Genomic DNA, 19,956 nt, shown 5'->3' with positions numbered 1-19,956 from the left:
CTCTACTTTCTCAGGAGGCTAAGGAAATTTGACATGTCCATTATGACTCTCACCAACTTTTACAGATGCACCATAAAAAGCATTCTTTCTGGTTGTGTCACACCTTGATATGGCTCCTGCTCTCTCCAAGACCGCAAAAAAACTACAAAGAGTCATTAACAAAGTCCAGTCCATCACACAAACCAGCCTCCCAACCATCGACCCTGTCTATACTTTCCACTGCCTCAGAAAAGCAACCAGCATAATCAAGGACCCCACATATCCCAGACATACTCTCTTCCACCTTCTGTTGGAAAAAGAATACAACAAACTGAGGGCACTTACCAACCGACTCAAAAATAGTTTCTTCCCTGCTGCCATCAGACTTTTGAAAGGACCTACATCGTATTACGTTGATCTTTTTCTACACCCTAGCTATGATTGTAACACTACATTCTGCACTCTCTCCTTTCTTCCTCTATGACAGTATGCTTTGTCTGTTTCGTGTGCAAGAAAGAATATTTTTCACTTTATACTAATACATACGATAATAATTTGAATCATCAAAGGTAAATGTATTGATTTTCACTAAATACAACAAAAGTAAATGTAAAGCCTTTTGTTAAACTCTGCAAAATTCCAGTGTCTCCTTTTTGAGGTCTCAGCATTTTAAGATCATGGATGAGCCCCCAAGTTTCCTTGGAGATCAATAACTCACAAAAAAAAGAAAACCCTATTAAGTTAAATCGATTAACAAATTTACACTAATTAATAAACCAATTGAAATGAACATAACTCGAATATTAACTAACACATGAAGGATATCTCAAATAAAAGGGTAAATGTCAAGTAGTCTATAAAACCTCACATAGTTACACACACTTGTATTACTTCCCAGACAGTCACGAGTTTGGAAGATGCAGTTGTAGCAGCCTTGATCAGTTACCGTGGTGCATTCTCACAGATTTTCCAACTCAGCCTCAGCTTTGTCAAGTTTCTCACTTCCCACTCAATTACTTTGGCCATTGAGTTGCATTCGCTGGCAGCCATGTTCCATCCAAAGTCCCCACAGACAGTTAAAACAGACAACACATACATCTACAAACGCTCTCACTTGGGTCATGGTCATTCTGGTGGCACACAGATTCCCTTCCCCAGCCCTGTAAATGGCTGTAGGGCTGCAGCAACATTCAAACAGCAGCAAAAGGTCTTGTCCAACCACAGCTCTCATCCTCCTTTTCTTCCGTCCCCTGCTCCTTCCAACTGTATAATAAACAGAATAATACAGTCTTCGGGCAGTGAAATAGAGGATCAACTAGTGTCATGGTGAATGACAGAACAGGCTCAAAGGGCCGAATGACCTACTTTTGTTCTTTTTTTCTACATTTTCTATGTGTGATCTAGTCTCAGAGATCTGCTTCAACACCAGGATCTATTTGAAGACTGCCAAACAGATAAGTTTCCATTCACTGAAAACCTTGCTTGTTTCCATTTTACACAAATTCTCACTGAGTTTTGAACTGCTGAACAGAAAAACACTGTTCAACCCTACTGCAATTAGCTTTCGATTTATCCTTTCCTTCTTAGTAGTCACTCGCCATAGTAATCTCAGGTCACATGAGCATTCAATGGAACCAAATCATGTTATAATCAGGAAACCAGTGTATCCTCTTTCAGCATACTCCCCAACCAATTTGACCTTGGAGGGACATTGCACAAAAGAAAATACAAACATTTCTTAATAGACTTTTCCTGAAGCACATAGGTCATCACACATGTAAGAAGTGAGAAAGTGAGAGAAAGGAAGAAAGATAACAGAAGGGAAGACACGATAGGAAAAAAGTTTTAAGAACGTCTTTATTTAGATTTTTAAAAATGTTTGATATTATTCTACTGTATTCGTATTACAAATGAATAAACCAGAGTATCTTTATTCCAATAACAGGTTTTTGTTTCATTACAAGTTTGCAGTGTCTGAGTTGAAATTACACTTCAGCCCAAGGTAATAGATATGTTCACAAGCTTAAAGCTTACTACAATTGAATGCGTGAAAGAGAAAATAATTAAGTCACAAAAAGAAACAGTAGCAGAAATCCATTGGTCCCAGGTCTATCGTTCACAGCTCTGCTGGTCTTGCCCGAGCTCACAACAAGCCCTATTCCCTATCACCCCTGCTGCTTGCTGACTTACAATGACACCCAGTCACATCCTTATTTTGAAATTCTTCCAAGGCCTTGTCCTTTCCCATATCTGCAATCTCTTCCAAACCTACAACCCTCCTGTGTTCCTCGAATTCTGGCCCCTTGCGTATTTTCAATTGGAGTAGCTCTGACACTGGCGGCTGTGCCTCGGGTTGTCTAGGTCCTGAGCTCTTGAATTCCCTACCTTTATCTCTCCATCTCTGTTACTTGCATTCGTCCTTTAAGACACTCCTTAAAGTCCATCTCTTTGACCAAGCTTTTGGTCATCTGACACAATATCACCTGATGTTTTTTAGTGTCATACGTGGTCTATAATGCTGAGACAATTTATTATTTAAAGATGCTATATAAATATACTGCAGGTCCCAAGTCAATCACATCAAAATTGGGAGCTCTGTCTACCCTACACAAAATGTGCCGCACGTACAGATAATATTTTATAGATTTTAACATTAGACACTAAAGATCTTCCAAATACAAAGATAAATTTTGATCTGGCTTATAAACCTGATTGCGAGACAATATTTTCTAGAAATGAAGCTGCAACATTATACTGTTTTTTGCTCTTCATTGAATGTTAAACATGCTGCTTATTTTGGTGAAGCTATCTTCTAATTTGAAAAAACCCCAAATAAAACCACAATATTAATCCTTGGAATTCCTCAATAACTCAGTCCCCTTTCCTAATAAATAGCTTAACCCAACAGCATTGGGATTTATTTAGCATATAGGAGTTATTTAAGCATCATAAATGCAGGGATTCATTGATTAGTTACCTTCTCCAACTATATTTGTAAATATATGCCAGGAGTTTTAAAAGGGTTGAAGCATGTTACACGGAAACTGGATAAATAAAAGTGCTTACATAAAACACATACAGAACATCTTAAAAGAAACAAACCCTGTAGCAATGATTTTGAGTTAAAACATCAAAAATATAGAGTACATGTGTGATAACTGTACATTTTTCATTAGCTTTTGCTAATAATGTAATTTGCTCAATTTACTACTGCACGCTGGTATTTTTGTTGTCTATTTTAATCTTTGAACAATTGATGCAAAACTATCATAAAGTTTGAAAGACAACTGTTGTGTTGGTCTACCACACTTACTATTACACATGAATACTGTTTAGATGCCAATATACGAGCTACTGGAGGTGCTTTTAAACTGTGTTGCCGTTTCAATTTCAACTGGAAAGTTTGTTTTATTACGAACTTACAGTTAATAATATGATACTCTTTCCGTCATTCTTTCAGCTAAGCATAATAAAACGTCTAGTCCCACAAAAAAGTTCAGAAACCTCCTACAGTAACTGCAGATGGAAATTATTTTGCAGTTTTCAGAATTTTTTTGCAATCTTATTAAAATGCTTAAAACGGTACATAAACTGTTAATTAGCGACCTTGCACAATAACAACCAAATGACGTAATTTTACCTCTTGAATGCCAAGTAAATCACCTCAGGACAAGAATTACCAATAAACTTCAATTTAACAAGTTTCAAATTGAACACTGAAGACTGCAGACCTGAATGTATTGCGTCAGTGCAAAATTATATTTTTAAAAATGATTTGCTTTAGAAACTAAAAGAAATGTAAAATAAGGAAGGCTTGCAATTCGCTATAAGTTTGGGGAACCATAAATAATTAGTTTCTTGGTAATAATGAACCAATGAAAATTTTCCGCAATATTTTTAAAGGTGTCTGTAATTCCTTCGGCCTTGTTTGCCTTCTCTGGTATGACCTTCAATTATTTCAATAGTATAAATCGGCATTAGAAGTTTAAGTAAAATGATTTCCATGCAATCTTGAACAGTGCAACTGTATTCTACAGCTTCCAAATGTACAGATTTAAAAGAACACATTGAAAGCATAATCTCAACAAATAATCCCACTGGAATTCAAAGGAAGAATAGAACTCAAAGAAAGTCATACAACTTAAAATAAAGCTTCACTTTAGTTGGAACACAGCAGTTCATGTAAGTCTTGTTTTTTTTTACTCCAAGCACAGTATTCCACAGACTTGTGTAAAGTAACTAATGAACTTTCCCAGCTTTAAGTGACAATCATTAAAATCATGACAGTAACCATGATAGGCAAAACACAAAATATTCATGATGACATAAGTTTCCTGTCTGTGATAACTGTAGAACATAAATGTGATCAATCAAAAGAGAATACAGTTCAAGAGGCCTTTATGAAGATTAAAAAAATCATTTTTCAGGAAATATCTGAATTAATAGATTTCCAGAGCTTTGAATTTTATACATTTAGATGTTTTTCAATTAATCGCATGGTCAAGTAATGATAGTGATAGATGTAAGCAATGAAGAATGTCCTCACATTTCAAAATACAGCTAATCCATTTTTAAAACAGTTTCTGTGAGACTGGAGTTATTATAATATCAAAAGTAAGCAACGATTGTATAAAATTTTGGTAAGGATCAATTCATTTTTAAAGTGTTTTTAAAAATTATACCAGCTGGTAAATGTGGTTTCAAGTTATTTTTTCCATCAGTTTGACATAATCAGAACCTGTTTTATAGCCATTCCCTAAATAACAGGAGCAGAGTTTTATAAGTCAGGTGAGTTACTTAATAGAGCTAAAGAAAGCATATTTTTCTCTGTAACTTTTGCAGCTTTATGAGATTTATACCAAAAAGCTAGCAATATTTTCCAGCAAAATGAGGCTCGTTAACGCATTTATCACTGTGCTTCAAACTAAATATTAGACTGGTTTATTTGAGATGCAGTGATACGCTTAAGTATTTTACAGTTTCATAGGTACAAGGTAAACTGAAATAGTTTTACCAAAAGAGAAAGAAGTCAAATTTCACCTAAACGACTCAGTATTCCACACAAAACCGATCAACATTTGCTTTATTATTCAAGTCTGTTCTCAACTCAGTGTCAAACATTATTCACGTTTGCCTCAAAATGCACTTTTGGTTTTTGTAGTCAAGATAATCTACCCAATATTCTTAACTTATAACAGTAAGTGTATTTTTCACGATAGCCAAACTTTAAGATGCACTTTCTTAAAAGAACATTTACAGAAGAAAAGCAACTGGGCAATCCACATAACATGCATCACTCTATTCCATACAGAAACTCTGTAGTTTCATGGCATTAGCCTAAATGAGACAGGAAAAACTTCTCTCCTTTACACACAGCCATACCTGTTATTACAATGAAAACAGAAGTCAGGTTCTCAAAACAATCCAAAGCCCTAAAGGGGGAGAAAAAAAAACTGATTTCGGACACAGAAGAGCCCCAGTCTGTGGTATTCTGTTTCCTCCACAAGCCTGATAACGAGACACTCCCGTGGTAACCTCTCACTGGCTGTGTCCCGTGAATGAAGCAGACTTTCAAGAAGTCAGCAAACATTTTGCCAACTCATGACATGGCCTCAGATTGCAAGCACTGACAGTTGGTCTTTAAAATGAAACTCAATTTTAAATGGTTATATTATGCCATATCGAGCACGGCATCACACAGACTAGTAATAATATTTCTGGCAACCAGGTTATGAGGATAAACTTACAAATAAGCAAATTAAAGATGGAGGAGCTTGACTGTTTAGCAGGCTGTTGCAAATTATTTCTTGCACGTTACTAGCAGAAAATGTTTTAAGCATATCTAACTGTCTTTTTAAACAGGCATACCTATACTTTAAGAAGAAATTAAGATGTATTTTTCTTAAGTATTTCAGTTGAATTTTCTAGGTCTATGTTTATGTCTGTAATGATTTCAAATGGATCTGTAACTTAATCCTCCTTCTGTAGATCTTGACTTCCTTCTAACAAATTGTTATAAGACATTATTACAGATAAGATGACACAAATATTTCAAATTTTTTTCTTACTGGCACTGAACAAAAGCAATTCTAAAATTCAACCTTAACGGGCTGACATTTGTCCGCAATAATAAACTAAAAGTCAGCAATTCTGAGCACATTTGCTGTAAACAAGGTAGAGATACCCTAGAGTACGAAAGGAAAAGAAAAAAACGACAAGACTCACTGAAAAGCATAGCTCATTGAGTCCAGCTCTGAATGTAGAATGATTTTTTTTCACTTGACACAATGAACTGAAAAATAAGTTCTGTAATTCTAAAGTAACAAGACACTCCTGTCTTACAAATACTGTAACTTATCTCTATAACACGGGCTTGCCTTTCAGTAACAAACCGCATGGATGCATATGCTGAAGAACACCAGCAAGCTCAACAATTGTTTTTCACTTTTCCAGAAATGAACTGCATAAGTTCGAAACAATTTATTTTTTTCCCTACTGGGCCTAGGCTACAAGGAATTACAAAGTTACTTTGGAATGATAATAATAATATATCATCCACTGCAGCTTGCAGCCCGTAATGGAATAAAGGAAACAATTCTCAGGTAAGCTGTTCAATTATCTAGACATTGGGCAGATATGTGAAACAACGGTCTCATTGTTTTACTGGAAGCAAAGTGAAAAAAAATATAGAAGGTAAAGTCTTACCAGAAAAATACACAGTTCTTCAGTTAAAACTCCAAATTTTTCATTTTGTTTTCACCTCTGCAAGGAAGATATTAAATTTTGTTTCTTTTTTTCTTTACCTTAGTCGGATCAGTCACCAGTTCACTGTTACAAATGTGCCACAGCTTTTGAATTAGTCGAGTGCTTATTTTTTTTCAACAGTATTGTTTTTATTTACTCTGCTGATTTTTTTCCCCTTTTAAAGCTGTAATCGTGTTCCAAGATTCAGCGCTGTTGATTTAACTTTACCATGAGGATAGTCAGAATAGTAAACAAGTTTCAGACTGACCAATAGCTTTCCACACTCCTCTGTTTATAGCAAGCTGACTTACATTCAGAGGTCACCTCGTCAACAGCTCCTGTCTTTCACTGGATATATAATGTGCTGCATTTATTCCATGGCTCATCGGCGTAGCCACATCCCTAGCCTCTGCTAGCCTGCTGTCACTTTGTGACGCATCTGCTCTTTAGCATGTGAAGTTTCACTCTCAGAAGGGAACTTAGAATTTTTTTTACAAGAAAGCAATGTAAATTTTCATGGAGTTCCTTAAACGTAAGTCAGATTGTGTAAAATTTCCTTTTGGACAAAATATATTCTCTCTTTTACTTCCTTTTGCCTAATGAAACAACATCAATTTTATAGCTCTTAAAAATTTGTACCTTTTGTACATTTAATCAATATCTTAGGAATTCATTGGCAAACATTCCTATATTTTTTGTTTACTTCTTTCATAAATTACATCATAAATCTTGGAAGAAAATATCCAGAAATTAATTTCATCTGAAACTAGTTGTTATTTTGTCGCAAAGAATTAAATTACTATTTAATATTTTCAGGAATTCCATTTAAAAAAAACTGTTGATGATAAAGGAACTGTGTTCCTTAACGCTTTAGTTTCAAAATAATGCCAACACTTAAAAACCTTAAACCATTGAAAAGAATTGAAATGGAAGGTTTGATCTGAGAAAAAAAGTTATGAAATCCACCAAGTTGTAACATTAAGTGAAGTGGAATATTCTTTTTAACAACCTTCTCTAAAAATCTTCAGCACAACTGAACTATTACTAGTATCACTGTTCAACGAAACTCACACAAAATCACTCTGCCACCGACTTAAACAAAGGAAAGAAGAGACTGAAGATGGCACCCTTCCTCCATGGTGGATACCACTGTGACGCCCGTCAGAAATGGGGTTTGAGTGAAGGTTACACCTGCAGCACATTTCTGGTTCACTTTTGTCACCACTGCAATGTTTAAGTGACGGAAAATGTCCAAGCTCCATTAAAGCTAATAACACATGATTGATGTGCTGCGTTAGGAAGCTGTGTCAGTACAGATTAGAACATCTGTGCCGTCACTTTGACAACTCAAGCACTTTATTATTAGAAAGGATCTTGGGAGGCTGAAAATTCTGTTAAATGTTTCGTGGTTTAAAAAGAAATTGCACTGCATAATGCAGACATATACGAAAATGTTCTGCTCTATCAATTAATAAAGGGTAAAATCTGCAGAATGAAAAATACATTTTCATATTTATTTATGTGAAATGTTCATTGAATGGGATACTTGTGGAATATTTTGATTACCAGAAAATGATATTTCATGCCACAGAAAAGTAAGTCTAGGCATCTGTGTAAAACTTTGAGTAGCAGGCAGTGGGTACTGGATTCAAAGCCTATTTTAAACTGCTTGCGCTGACAATAAAATGAACAGAATATCTGACTGAGTCACAGTCTGTTTTAAACATATTGTCAACTTCTGAAGGAATGAGAACCAGTGTGCCGTATTCTGATGCAGTCATAGATACTGCCAAAGTAGCCAAGCTAATTTGCGTCACATCAGTTGCAGGAAGCCTATACTAAAGGCAAGAAATATGGCTTACAATACCAAAAGAAAGACCGAGTACATCACCTGAGAACAAAAGACGAAGTTCAGATACAGCATAGGCAATTCAATTAGTTTTACAGCAAACCACCAGAGTTGGAAAAGGCAGCATACAAGTAGTGCTGCAGCCAGGACTGCTGGATAAGTCTGCAAACTGTGTTGTGGAAACACATTTCGGCAGTCACCCTGTCTGCAGAAAGAAGCATTTTTGTCTGAAAGCGTCGATCCCTTCAGGAAATACCTAGACTACTAAAAAAAATTAGAATGCTATTAGCTGCAGCCCTTGTCATATTTCTTCAACAGCACACAGGTAAACATCACCCCTCGCCAAGTACTCAAAGATGCTGCCAGAAACCTAATGGAATACAGGCAAATCAAAGAAATTCATGGAATTTCCTTGGATTTAGCCAAATGTCTATTTTCATTTCTAGACGTACCATGGTTAATTTAAGCAACAATCTTTTTATGTCAAATAAAAGTTAAAATTTATTTTGTTATCTTTATCCTTATGATACAATGCAATTTCACTTCCAAAAAGCAGTGTGTACCACTAATGCGCAAGAGGCCACGGATTAGTTATTAATACTTTAAAGATATTTGTTATAACTTCCATTGGGCTCCATAAGTCAATGAAGTTTAGAAACGTGTCCAGAAGCAAACATTTTCTGGATGTTTGGTGTAACAAAGGAGTAAATGAAGGGAAAGTCAAATTAAGTGGATAATTCAACCATGGGTTAAATGTTTCAAAATCGTCTGATCCCATTATGCGAAACATTGATATTTTACAAACTACAGTGGATTTAAAATGCCTTGACATACTAAGAAATAGCTGTGCCTTTATCTGTTTAGTAAGATTTATTCAAAGGGTGCTGAAAGGTAAAAGCCTGACTATGTAAAACTGCAAGAATTGAAATAAAACAATTACATACTGATACATCTTCCCCACTACATACTAGGATGCATTAGCAATCATTGCAACTTCAAGTGTCCTTAACACTTGAAGCTAAAGGGATGGTTTTGAAAAATGGAACACAAAAATATTTTTTTAAAAAACCATAAAAAGCCGACACACTTTCGCTAACAGTTCAGCAAGAACGAAACCTCCAGATGGCGCCATTAGCTCTACATCACGAGTTTGTACAGTTCTCACTTTTAGGTTTTTTTTCTATATTTGCTCCAAAAATACTTCATTTCATGCGATTCAAGCTCTTTACAACATATTTTTAATGAATAAAGATAACGGATCCCCTTTTAACTATGGCAGCATTACTGCAAGGGTTTGGGACGTCTTAGACCTCTTAATAGTATCAGAAGCCTTTTCAGACACTCTCAAAATCAGTTATTAGTAATCAATATACGCACAGTAGACATATCATCAACGTTAGCGCTGTTCTTTAAATCTACATTTTAAAACAAAACGTGCATGATTGTTACCATGGTTACCTACTTGCAGGCACTGTAACACATTCTCCCTGGAGCCTTTCTGCAAACAAGCAAAGCACCTTCCTGACAGGGAGAAATATGAGCCATAGCCTGACTCATGTCCTACTGTTTAGGGAAATGTAGCAAAAGACTACATTTGATTATTCCAAAACCCTCTTCTAACCCACCCGGAAAAAAAATCAGGCCATCCCACAATACACTTCTGAAATAAATCGGTTAAAGATTATTGCAATATGAAATTTACAGAAACAAAAAACACATTTTAGCAGCAGAAACAAGTCCTGGCTTTGGAAGCGGAACAGACAGAATCCTCATTCATTATTAACCATGCCTTGCGCCTGTGTCAGCGCCTGATAAATAATTTAGATTAATCTCATTACAGAAGATTTCATTACAGGATAATTTAATTAAATGATGAATTGGCTCCCAGATGTCAGTGTGTGTGCCATCCTTTAAATAATGCTGATGATGGCATAGGGATTTTCAAGGTTTCCAGTCCAGACTGGGGAAAATGCATTATTTAACATGTTCTGCCAAGAAACTGATGAGAATGGTCACCCAGGTGGTTCACTGCAGCTAAAAATTATATTTTAGAAGAAAAACACAAAACCTTTCAGGCTATTCTGCAAGTGTAGAAACTTTTAGCAAACGGAGTGATGGTTTTACTTAACTAAATGTGCAACAGAAATGCGCGCAATGCTTCCATTGAACCATGGACAATGCCTGTCTTATCCCAGCAAAATGATTTGAAATTGAATACTTGAGAAATTATTTTTTAAAAAGAAAGACATTATGAACAAGGAAATTAAAATAATATTGAACTGTAAATTGAAAGACTAGTTTTTAAAAACTGTGTTCCAGCATTTTCAGTGTTTATGTCCAATACAAAATAGGTTTTTATGCTATCATTAAACATCCTGGTTGCTATGCAACAAGCTCCGAATTCTTAAATGCTTCTGTTTGTTGTACAATTTAGTATTGGCCCGGAAAGGAGAGGGTGCCAGTGACTGATTGTTCAAATGTATCTTTTACCAAATTCAGAGTCAAAATGTGCAAGTGTGCGAACTATTTATCAGTGATTAACATTAAAATTTAATGAAATACTTTATTTATTGAGGTCAAAAGTTAGTGCTCATGGCCACCTTAAATATATATATATCACAATTTTAACACAAATTATGACAGGGCTAAAGACTCTGGGGAGAGAAAATCCTTTGCTAGGTTTGGACAGAAAACTATTAACTGTTTTAAAGTTAATGAGATGACAAATAAATAATATTTAACAACAGAGTATTCATATACTTGGTCCAAGAAATCTACCGTGCCTAAAATAGTCTTTTTTAAAAGTAAGCCGGAGAATATGGAGAGGAAATGGCTCATCAAGTTTGACAAAATTCCACAAATTAGTTTACATATGACAGTGCACTGATGTATCATAAATATGCAAATGAGCCATGTGGTTTTGATGAGAGCAAATTTGGTGAGGTTAACTGTAACATGCAGTGCATTTTAAAGTTAGTGAAGTGACATATCTCTTCATACACCAGTGGTTGTTCTGAGCATTTTATCTTCTTTGTAAAGCAAATTTAAGGGTCTTGGGAAAGACAATTTAACTGGTTTTAGCATTACAAAATACTGGTGAACACTTTAATAAGTTTATATCAATGGGCCCATGAAAAATGTGTTTAATCCTTTACTTAAGCAATTATGACATTTCTGAAACTACAGTTCTATATGACAATCGTCCCCTACGCTCCATGATATTAAATGTAAAATCTCCACAACCTCTTAAAATTCCTGTTCTCCTTCAATTTTAAGTGCTGAACTATAACCCTAATAAAATGGCGGGCAAAGTAATACAAACCCATGTGTCTACCAAACCTCCTCTGCAACTTGCGTCTGCAGAAGAAACATTTTTATTTTTGTCCGGAAAACAATTCATCACAAGGGAGACCAGTAGCAAATGCACTCCTACCTAATTGTTAGATTTATTGCTTTGAAACGTACAAATATTTAAAATATTACAATGGACACTGTTTGAAATTAATTATCAGTGGATTAAATCTTGTGAATCAGAAATTGTTAGGTGCTCCTACAGTGATAGCAGGTAATATAAGTAGTACGCTCTCAGCTTTTCTATTTGATAAAACAACAAGATAAAAACAGTAATCCAGAACAGATGCAATAACAAAATGGTGGGTGAGAAATCCAATTTCTCCTACCTTAGATACTGTGGAGGACAGCAATTTAGTTTGTAGGTATGTAACACCACTAATTGTTTGAAGTTTCCATTGCCTATGGGTCAATATTATACTTCATTAATCCTTTGCATGAACCGTAGCCTACAGGTAAGCTCATAGAATGTTTATGTGAAAGTGTTTCACCTGGTATTTTATTTGTTTTCAATTTCAAGATAGTTGTGGACACAGCTTTGTCAATTAGGGCTTTGACATTCTACATTTAATCTCAATGGCATTTTCATCATACTTTTTCAAATGGCAGAATTTTACTTTGAAGACATAAACAGCATGTTTATTTTGGCTTCTACAGCTTTTATACTTCAGAGAACTTTATAATTATCTGTTTTCTTTGTATGTACTTTTTTGATATAGTTTGGGTCCTTTTATAAATCATTCAATTCAGCTTTTTGTGGGCATGCCAGCTTTGTTATACAAAGCCCATAAAATACTACAGCAGGCAAATTACAAGGTGAAAATAAATGTAACCTAGAAAATTATGAAATATTAATCAGCAACTTAAAGCCAATCCTTTTATAAATGTTCCAATTTAATATAATTTCACATCTTATACCTTTAGTGATATAAAAAAAAGTTAATTTTCCTGATAAAAGCAAATGGACAAATTAAAGACCTGCTTCAGCAGAACAGCTTTTAAATGCTGGCAGATTATATCATGTTCCATTGTAAAGTCCAATGCTGGAAAGTTCAATTTGTGGAGACAAACATTCTACAACTCCTTGCTTTTCACAAGAACTTTTGACTCCTTGGTATCTTACATTCAGATTGTCAAACTGGGAGAGCAGAAATAATTTTTGATAATTCAATATCTACACAAGGCTTTATCACTCATTGGGTTTTTCACTCTTTAGTCATGTGCCAGCTAAGTAAGAGAGTCAATGGGAGTGATCTTATCAGCTTGTCACGCCAGTTGATGGGCAGAAGCCAGTAAGATTACGCGAAAGGCAGAAAATCACATTGAAGCCCGGTTTCTTGCCTCTTGCAATCTTACTGGGCCTGGATATCTGGTGTGATTAGCTTTGCACCCTTGATTATAATATTTAAATCAATTAATAAAGGGCAATAAAGGGCTCACTTGTTTTAGCGGCCTCACCGGTGAAGGTCCTCACTGATAAGGATCATGTATGGTCCGCATCAACAAGAGAATTTGTCGTGAAGACTATGGCAGTGCCAGCCTAGCGCCCTGGCACTGCCAAGGGGGGCAGTGCCAATGGGGAGCAGTGCCTAAGGGCAGGGGGCAGCTGCGCAATTTGTAACCGCTAATTGACCAGTGATCAAGGCAGAGGGGCAATATCTGGAGGGAAGTGACTGACAGATCTTTGTTGCACAGTACAGTAAAATTTGCGCATGTGCAAATTGCACCCTCTGGTGAGAAAGTTGACTTTCCAGTGAGCTGAGGCCCCACTCCCCTCCCCTTACCGTTGGGAATCAGATCGTGCATCATTTTTTGCATTAAGTGCCCCAAGATTTCATTTGTGGCTTCACTGAAAAAACAAATCTGAAACTCTCCTGTTTTTCACGCTCATTTGGCACTTAGAATTTTTTTGGCAAAATCTCCCCAAAGTTTATTTGTTGCCACCAAGGCAATTGGAAGAGATGATAAGTACTCAAGTGTCAAGACCATTTCCCCAAGAACAGTGTTGCAATGGAGGAAAACATTTGCTGGCCCAGATTTCCATCCCCCACCTACCCTGTGACTTGATGCTGCTGCACATTTCTACCAGGACACTCACAGCCCAGATTTAACAGAAATGTGCAGTGTACTATCCCTCAGGGAACTCTGATGAAGCAGAGTAGGGGGAATACAGGTCCCCTTTTTACAGCATTAGCTGCATATGGTAAGTTTAAAGATCCACTCTGAACATTAGTGATTGAATAAGTAGATGAATGGGTGTGTGCTGTGGAAGGGTAGCTTGGTGAGGTGAAGAGTGATCAAGGTGGTGAAGGTAGTTAAGTTAAAACTTCCCTTCCAATTCCTACATAGATGCAGAGACCGGTACATTTGGCCCAGTGTCTTAAGTAGAGTTGTTAGTGTGAGAAGACTGCTAAAATATTTTCAAATCACAGCTGCACCATTCACAGTCTCATTAATTATAAATTTCACTGCACTGTTCTACAACCATTGCACCAAACTTTCACAATCTTCTCATGTTCACACACTCAACCCAAATACAAATTTAATTTGTTACACCTGACAACTCATGACTGTCAGCTATTCAACTTCTTCTGCACAGTAGGAATTCTATGGAATGAACCTGACAACCAGATCCTCAAACGATTCACAATGGTTATGAATACACTTTAACATATTTTGTAGGTGAAGGCTGCATACAATACACACCAACAGGGTGCTGATGGAAGAGGAAGAACCCAAATGAACATCCTCTCCCTCCCTTGAAGCAAGTGTCTGGGCTATAATGGGAAGGGGCAACATCGAGATCGGAGTCACTGGCAATGCTGGAGGAGATGTCATTCAAGGTTTCTTTATATTGAATCTTCAATGCTGTTGAAAAGAGAGAGACATGTTGCTGAAGCTTTTCGTCTTCCATTCATCAGGACAAATGCAAGGATGCCAAATTTCAAACGATCCAAGCAAATTACATTACAGAAGAAAAGGAAGTAGATTGGTTAACAAGTTGACTCAGATAGGCTGAGGCATTGCCCTGGAGAAAGCAATGGGGAACTATAGGCTCCCCAAGCTCCCCAGTAATTCAAAGAATTACTTCTGATAATAATCTTTCCCTCAATGTCAACAAAATGAAGGAAATTGTCATTGACTTCAGGAAGCATAAAAGAGAATATGCCGCCGTCTACATCAATGGAGTCGAGAGTTTCAAGTTTTTAGGTGTCCAGATCACCAACAACCTGGCCTGGTTCCCCCCATGCCAACACTTCAGTTAAGAAAACCCACCAACACCTCTACTTTCTCAGAAGACTAAGGAAATTTGGCATGTAAGTTACGACTCTCACCAACTTTTACAGATGCACCATAGAAAGCATTCTTTCTGGTTGTATCACAGCTTGGTATGGCTCCTGCTCTGCCCAAGTCCGCAAGAAACTACAAAAGGTCATGAATGTAGCTCAATACATCATACAAACCAGTCTCCCATCCATTGACTCTGTCTACACTTCCCGCTGCCTTGGAAAAGCAGCCAGCATAATTAAGGACCCTACACACCCCAGACATTCTCTCTTCCACCTTCTTCTGTTGGGAAAAAGATACAAAAGTCTGAGGTACCAACCAACTCAAGAACAGCTTCTTCCCTGCTGCCTTCAGACTTTTGAATGGACCTATCTCACTCTAAGTTGATCTTTCTCTACACCCTAGCTATGCCTGTAATACTACATTCTGCACTCTCTCATTTCCTTCTCTATGAACGAAATGCTTTGTCTGTACAGCACGCAAGAAACAACGCTTTTCACTGTACATTAATGCATGTGACAATAATAAATCAAATCAAAAAAGAAGGCGCTAGGCTTGAATATATTTCTTTTGTTTGCAGAGAATGAGTCCCCCACATATATCTCTGTATGTCATTTCCAGCGAGGGTAACTGAGCCACATTACAAGCTTGACTGATTAACATAAATTAGTTGTTGATGTAGCTGATAACACACTCAGGATCTGCCATGCTAGGAACCTCAGCAGGAACCTCCACCTCCCCCATCCTCCTGCAACTTTGCTTTAGTAATGTGATAATTGTAACTATCTTCAAAAAGATTGATTGGAAACAATTCTAATTCCTCCAGCCCATAACACAGAAATCATAGAATCATAGAAACCCTACCATACAGGAAGAGGCTGTTTGGCCCATTGAGTTTGCTCCAACCACAATCCCACTCAGGCCCTATCCCCAAAACCCTACATATTTACCCATTAATCCCTCTAACCTACGCAGCTCAGGGCACTAAAGGCAATTTTTTTAGCACGGCCAATCAACCTAATCTGTACATTTTTGGACTGTGGGAGGAAACTGGAGCATTTGGAGGAAATCCATGCAGACATGAGGAGAATGTGCAAACTCCACACAGTGACTCAGTAACATTCTCCTGAAATTGAGGAAATCCTCCCACAGGCATCACGTCAGGATTTTCTGCTCCCAATCACTCATCCCCACCTGCCCTGGCCCCAAGACAGAGAAAGCATCCATGTCTGTGTAAGGGCAGAACGGGATGAAAACAGACTGGTCTCCCAACGTGTGCATCTGATAAGCAGGGCTACCAGGGGATCTCAGGATGAGTGTACAGCTCAGGTGGGAGAGAGTCATGCTCAGGCACTATCTGGACAGTGTCAAGAGGCAGTACCAACCCCAACATCTGCAGCAGGGGCAGAGGTAGCCTGTTGACTGTTGGAGAAATGAGGTTGTTCAGCCTTCTCCAGATTGCTGAAATAATGGTGAAAGCTGGTGTTACCTTCCTCTTGAGGCCACTCACCTTTTCCCCCCGGGGTCGCTGATATCCTGGAGATCCAGCACTGGATCCCCTGCACCACCTCAACCTTCTACAAACAAATGCTAGACAACAAAGATCTCCACAAGTCAACAAAAGTTCTAATGTAGTTGTCATCACCACACTCCTGTTCTGCAAAAGACCTGGACTGTGTATCAGTACATAAGAGCACTAGAGAAATTTCCTCCACTGCATCCCCCTGGATTCAATGGTAGAGCCGTTGAACAAACACTAGGATCCTTTCAGAAGTCAGCTCCACAAGCAATCTGGCAGAACTCCTGGAAAATCAACATTTATGGACTGGACACTTTATCCAGATGGCTGAAAAGCCTTTCCTCCACTGGGTTTTTTTTCTTGATATCTCAAGGAGCTAGCATTCCAAGAAAGGACAAATAAAGTGCTTCAAAAGCACTCTGATGCTCTATTTGAAGCATGGCAACATTGATATTAATGACTGGGATGTGTTGACCACCAGTCGTTCAAAATGGTGACAACTTGTCCATCAGACTGAACAATGCTTTGAGTCACAACATCTTAATGATGTGAGGTGCAGTGGTGTCAGAGAAAGGAAAAGAAAAACAAATCCTGCACTCCAGATCTCATCAGCTTATGGGAACATCATGTGCCATGTGACAAAGAACTGTGGGTCGAGAATCAGCTTGTTCAGTCAAATGAAGATCCATGGTGGAATCTCATGGCTCTGAGGAGTTTTCTTGCTTGAATTGAGGGACAATGTTGACAAGAATACATAACGACAGACAATCATAGAATCCCGACATGCAGCAGACCATCTGGTCCATCGAGTCTGCACTGACTCAGCATCTTATCAAGGCCAACACAGCTCCCCACCCAGTCCCTAATCTACCTGACCTATACAACTAACGTCACCAGGGGGCAAATTAGCACGGCCAATTCACCTAACCCACACATCTTTGAACTGTGGGAGGAAACTGGAGCACTCGGAGGAAACACATGCAGGCATGGGGAGAACCTGCAGACTCCGCACAGACAGTGATCTAAATGTGATGTGGGTATGCCGGCGTTGGACTGGCGTAAACACAGTAAAAAGTCTGATAACACCAGGTTTTAGTCCAACCTATTTATTTGATAATATACTCGCTTTAGTCCAACCTATTTATTTGATAATATATTATCAAATAAATAGGTTGGACTAAAACCTGGTGTTGTCAGACTTTTTACAGTGATCTAAGCCAGGAATTGAACGCGTGTCCTTGGCATTGTGAGGCAGCAGTGATAACCACTGTGCCACTGTGCTGCCAATGGTTTCTGCCAGCCTGGCACTCACATATGGTGCTTCCTATTGATTTTTCATTCTGACAAGACTCACATCAATGAGCCAACTCCCAGCATTTAAATAACTAAACACAGCTTCTTTAACCTCGTGTCAGATTTGTCTTTCACTATCTTGTGTTTTGCTGGAGAGCTGGATTTAAGGCTATAAAGTGAAACACTGGCTGAGTACGGGAATGACAGCAGTTACTAAGCATGATGCGAAAATTTGTGAGCATACATGAGAATTTTGCATCATGGGTAGTGTCTGGTTACCACTACGGGGCACTATCAAAAGCTTGATCCTGCAACTTTAGCTGTTTCTGTTGTACATCATTGTAAAACATATGGAAATAAATATAATTTTCTCAGGAATATAACATTTTGTTGGAAACATTTTCATAACTACTAAAAGGAACAGTCTACATGTAAAATAGGTTCTGATTTTTCATTTCCAATGGAAACACTTTTTGCATTATTAGTTTTCTATACAAGTTGTTGACCGGGATTTTCGTGGCCTGCTCAAAATGGGTGCAAATCCCATTATGGCCGCTAACTGTCATGAGAGGGCCATAACAGATTTGCGCAGGGGGGACCTAAAAATGAGATTTTCCCGCCTCATACCAGCGACTTCACCAGGTTCACACCTAGCAAGTGTGTGATTCTGATTAAAATATGTTTAAATTGATGATAATGACGTACCTTCCAGAGACGTAGGATGTTCCCCTCACTATGCTGGCGTGATATCATGCTAGCAGGAATCACTATTGCTCTGCAGCAGCCGAGATGACAGGGGACACAGAGGTCAGTGTATCCTTTGGATAGTCAGGGATATGGCAACCCAGGCACCCTGGCAGATTTGCTTGCCAGGTTAACACTGCCAAGGGACAGGGTCAAGGAACAGGACAATGTTGGGGGTGAAGGGGGTATATAGGCAGGAGAGGGAAATTTGTTAATGCTTTCTACAGTAACAGCAACACTTCACTGCTTTTATATTCTATTCCTTTAACATTAAATATCAAAATTCCATTTGCCTTCCTTATTACCTGTTGTACCCATATACTACTTTTCTGCGATTCATGCGTGAGACTAACGGGACTGATGGTGGACAAGTCCCCAGGACCGGATGGAATGCATCCCAGGGTTCTGAGGGAAATAGCCGAGGTGATAGTGGATGCCTTAGTAATTATTTACCAAACTTTGCTGGATTCCAGGGAAGTGCTGGAAGATTGGAAAACGGTTAATGTTACACTGCTGTTTAAAAAAGGTGGCAGGCAAAAGGCAGGGAACTATAGGCTGGTTAGTTTAATGTCTGTAGTTGGAAAAATGCTTGAATCTGTCATCAAAGAAGAAATAGCGAGGCACCTAGAAAAGAATGGTTTGATAGAGCAGACGCAGCATGGATTTGTTAAGGGGAAGTCATGTTTGACAAATTGATTGGAATTCTATGAGAATGTGACTAGTGCGGTAGTCAGAGGGGAACCGGTGGATGTGGTGTTTCTCGATTTTCAAAAGGCATTTGATAAGGTGCTGCACAAAAGGTTGTTACAGAAGGTTAGGGTGCATGGAGTTGGAAGTAAGGTGTTAGCGTGGATAGAGGATTGGTTGTCTAATAGGAGGCAGAGAGTTGGTATCAATGGGTGCTATTCTGGTTGGCGGTTGGTGACTAGTGGAGTGCCGCAGGGATCAGTGCTGGGGCCTCAGCTATTTACCATTTATATAGATGATCTGGAGGAGGGAGCTGAGTGTAGGGTAATGAAATTTGCTGATGACACAAAGGTGAGTGGAAAAGCAAATTGTGCGGCAGGTGTGGAAAGTCTGCAGTGCGATCTGGATAGGCTGAGCGAGTGGGCAAGGACCTGGCAGATGGAGTACAATGTTAGCAAGTGTGAGATTATCCACTTTGGCAGAAATAATAGTAGGAGGGATT

At 38.1% G+C, this 19,956-nt stretch overlaps 1 protein-coding gene across 12 annotated transcripts in view; it reads right to left on the bottom strand.

Annotated features, from left to right (window-relative positions):
- eya4 (EYA transcriptional coactivator and phosphatase 4) overlaps positions 1–19,956 on the bottom strand; it is a 417,250-nt gene that overhangs the window by 234,653 nt on the left and 162,641 nt on the right. The window contains exons 1-2 of one of the 12 annotated variants that reach the window (XM_080192750.1): positions 7,795–7,818; positions 6,685–6,741 (exon numbers count right to left, since the gene is read on the bottom strand). The exons of 6 other annotated variants lie outside the window; for them this stretch is intronic. The gene's annotated coding sequence lies outside the window, so the exon portion shown is untranslated. Of the gene's footprint in view, positions 1–5,361; positions 5,412–6,684; positions 6,988–7,794; positions 7,852–10,034; positions 10,059–19,956 lie in introns of those variants that run through there. 5 more of the 12 variants (XM_080192749.1, XM_080192755.1, XM_080192751.1 and 2 more) reach the window with 5 other exon arrangements.

This window comes from Carcharhinus amblyrhynchos, chromosome 7, assembly GCF_965287045.1.
Source record: "Carcharhinus amblyrhynchos chromosome 7, sCarAmb.v2.hapA, whole genome shotgun sequence".
NCBI lineage: Eukaryota > Metazoa > Chordata > Chondrichthyes > Carcharhiniformes > Carcharhinidae > Carcharhinus > Carcharhinus amblyrhynchos.
This window is presented reverse-complemented; position numbering and strand designations above follow the sequence as displayed.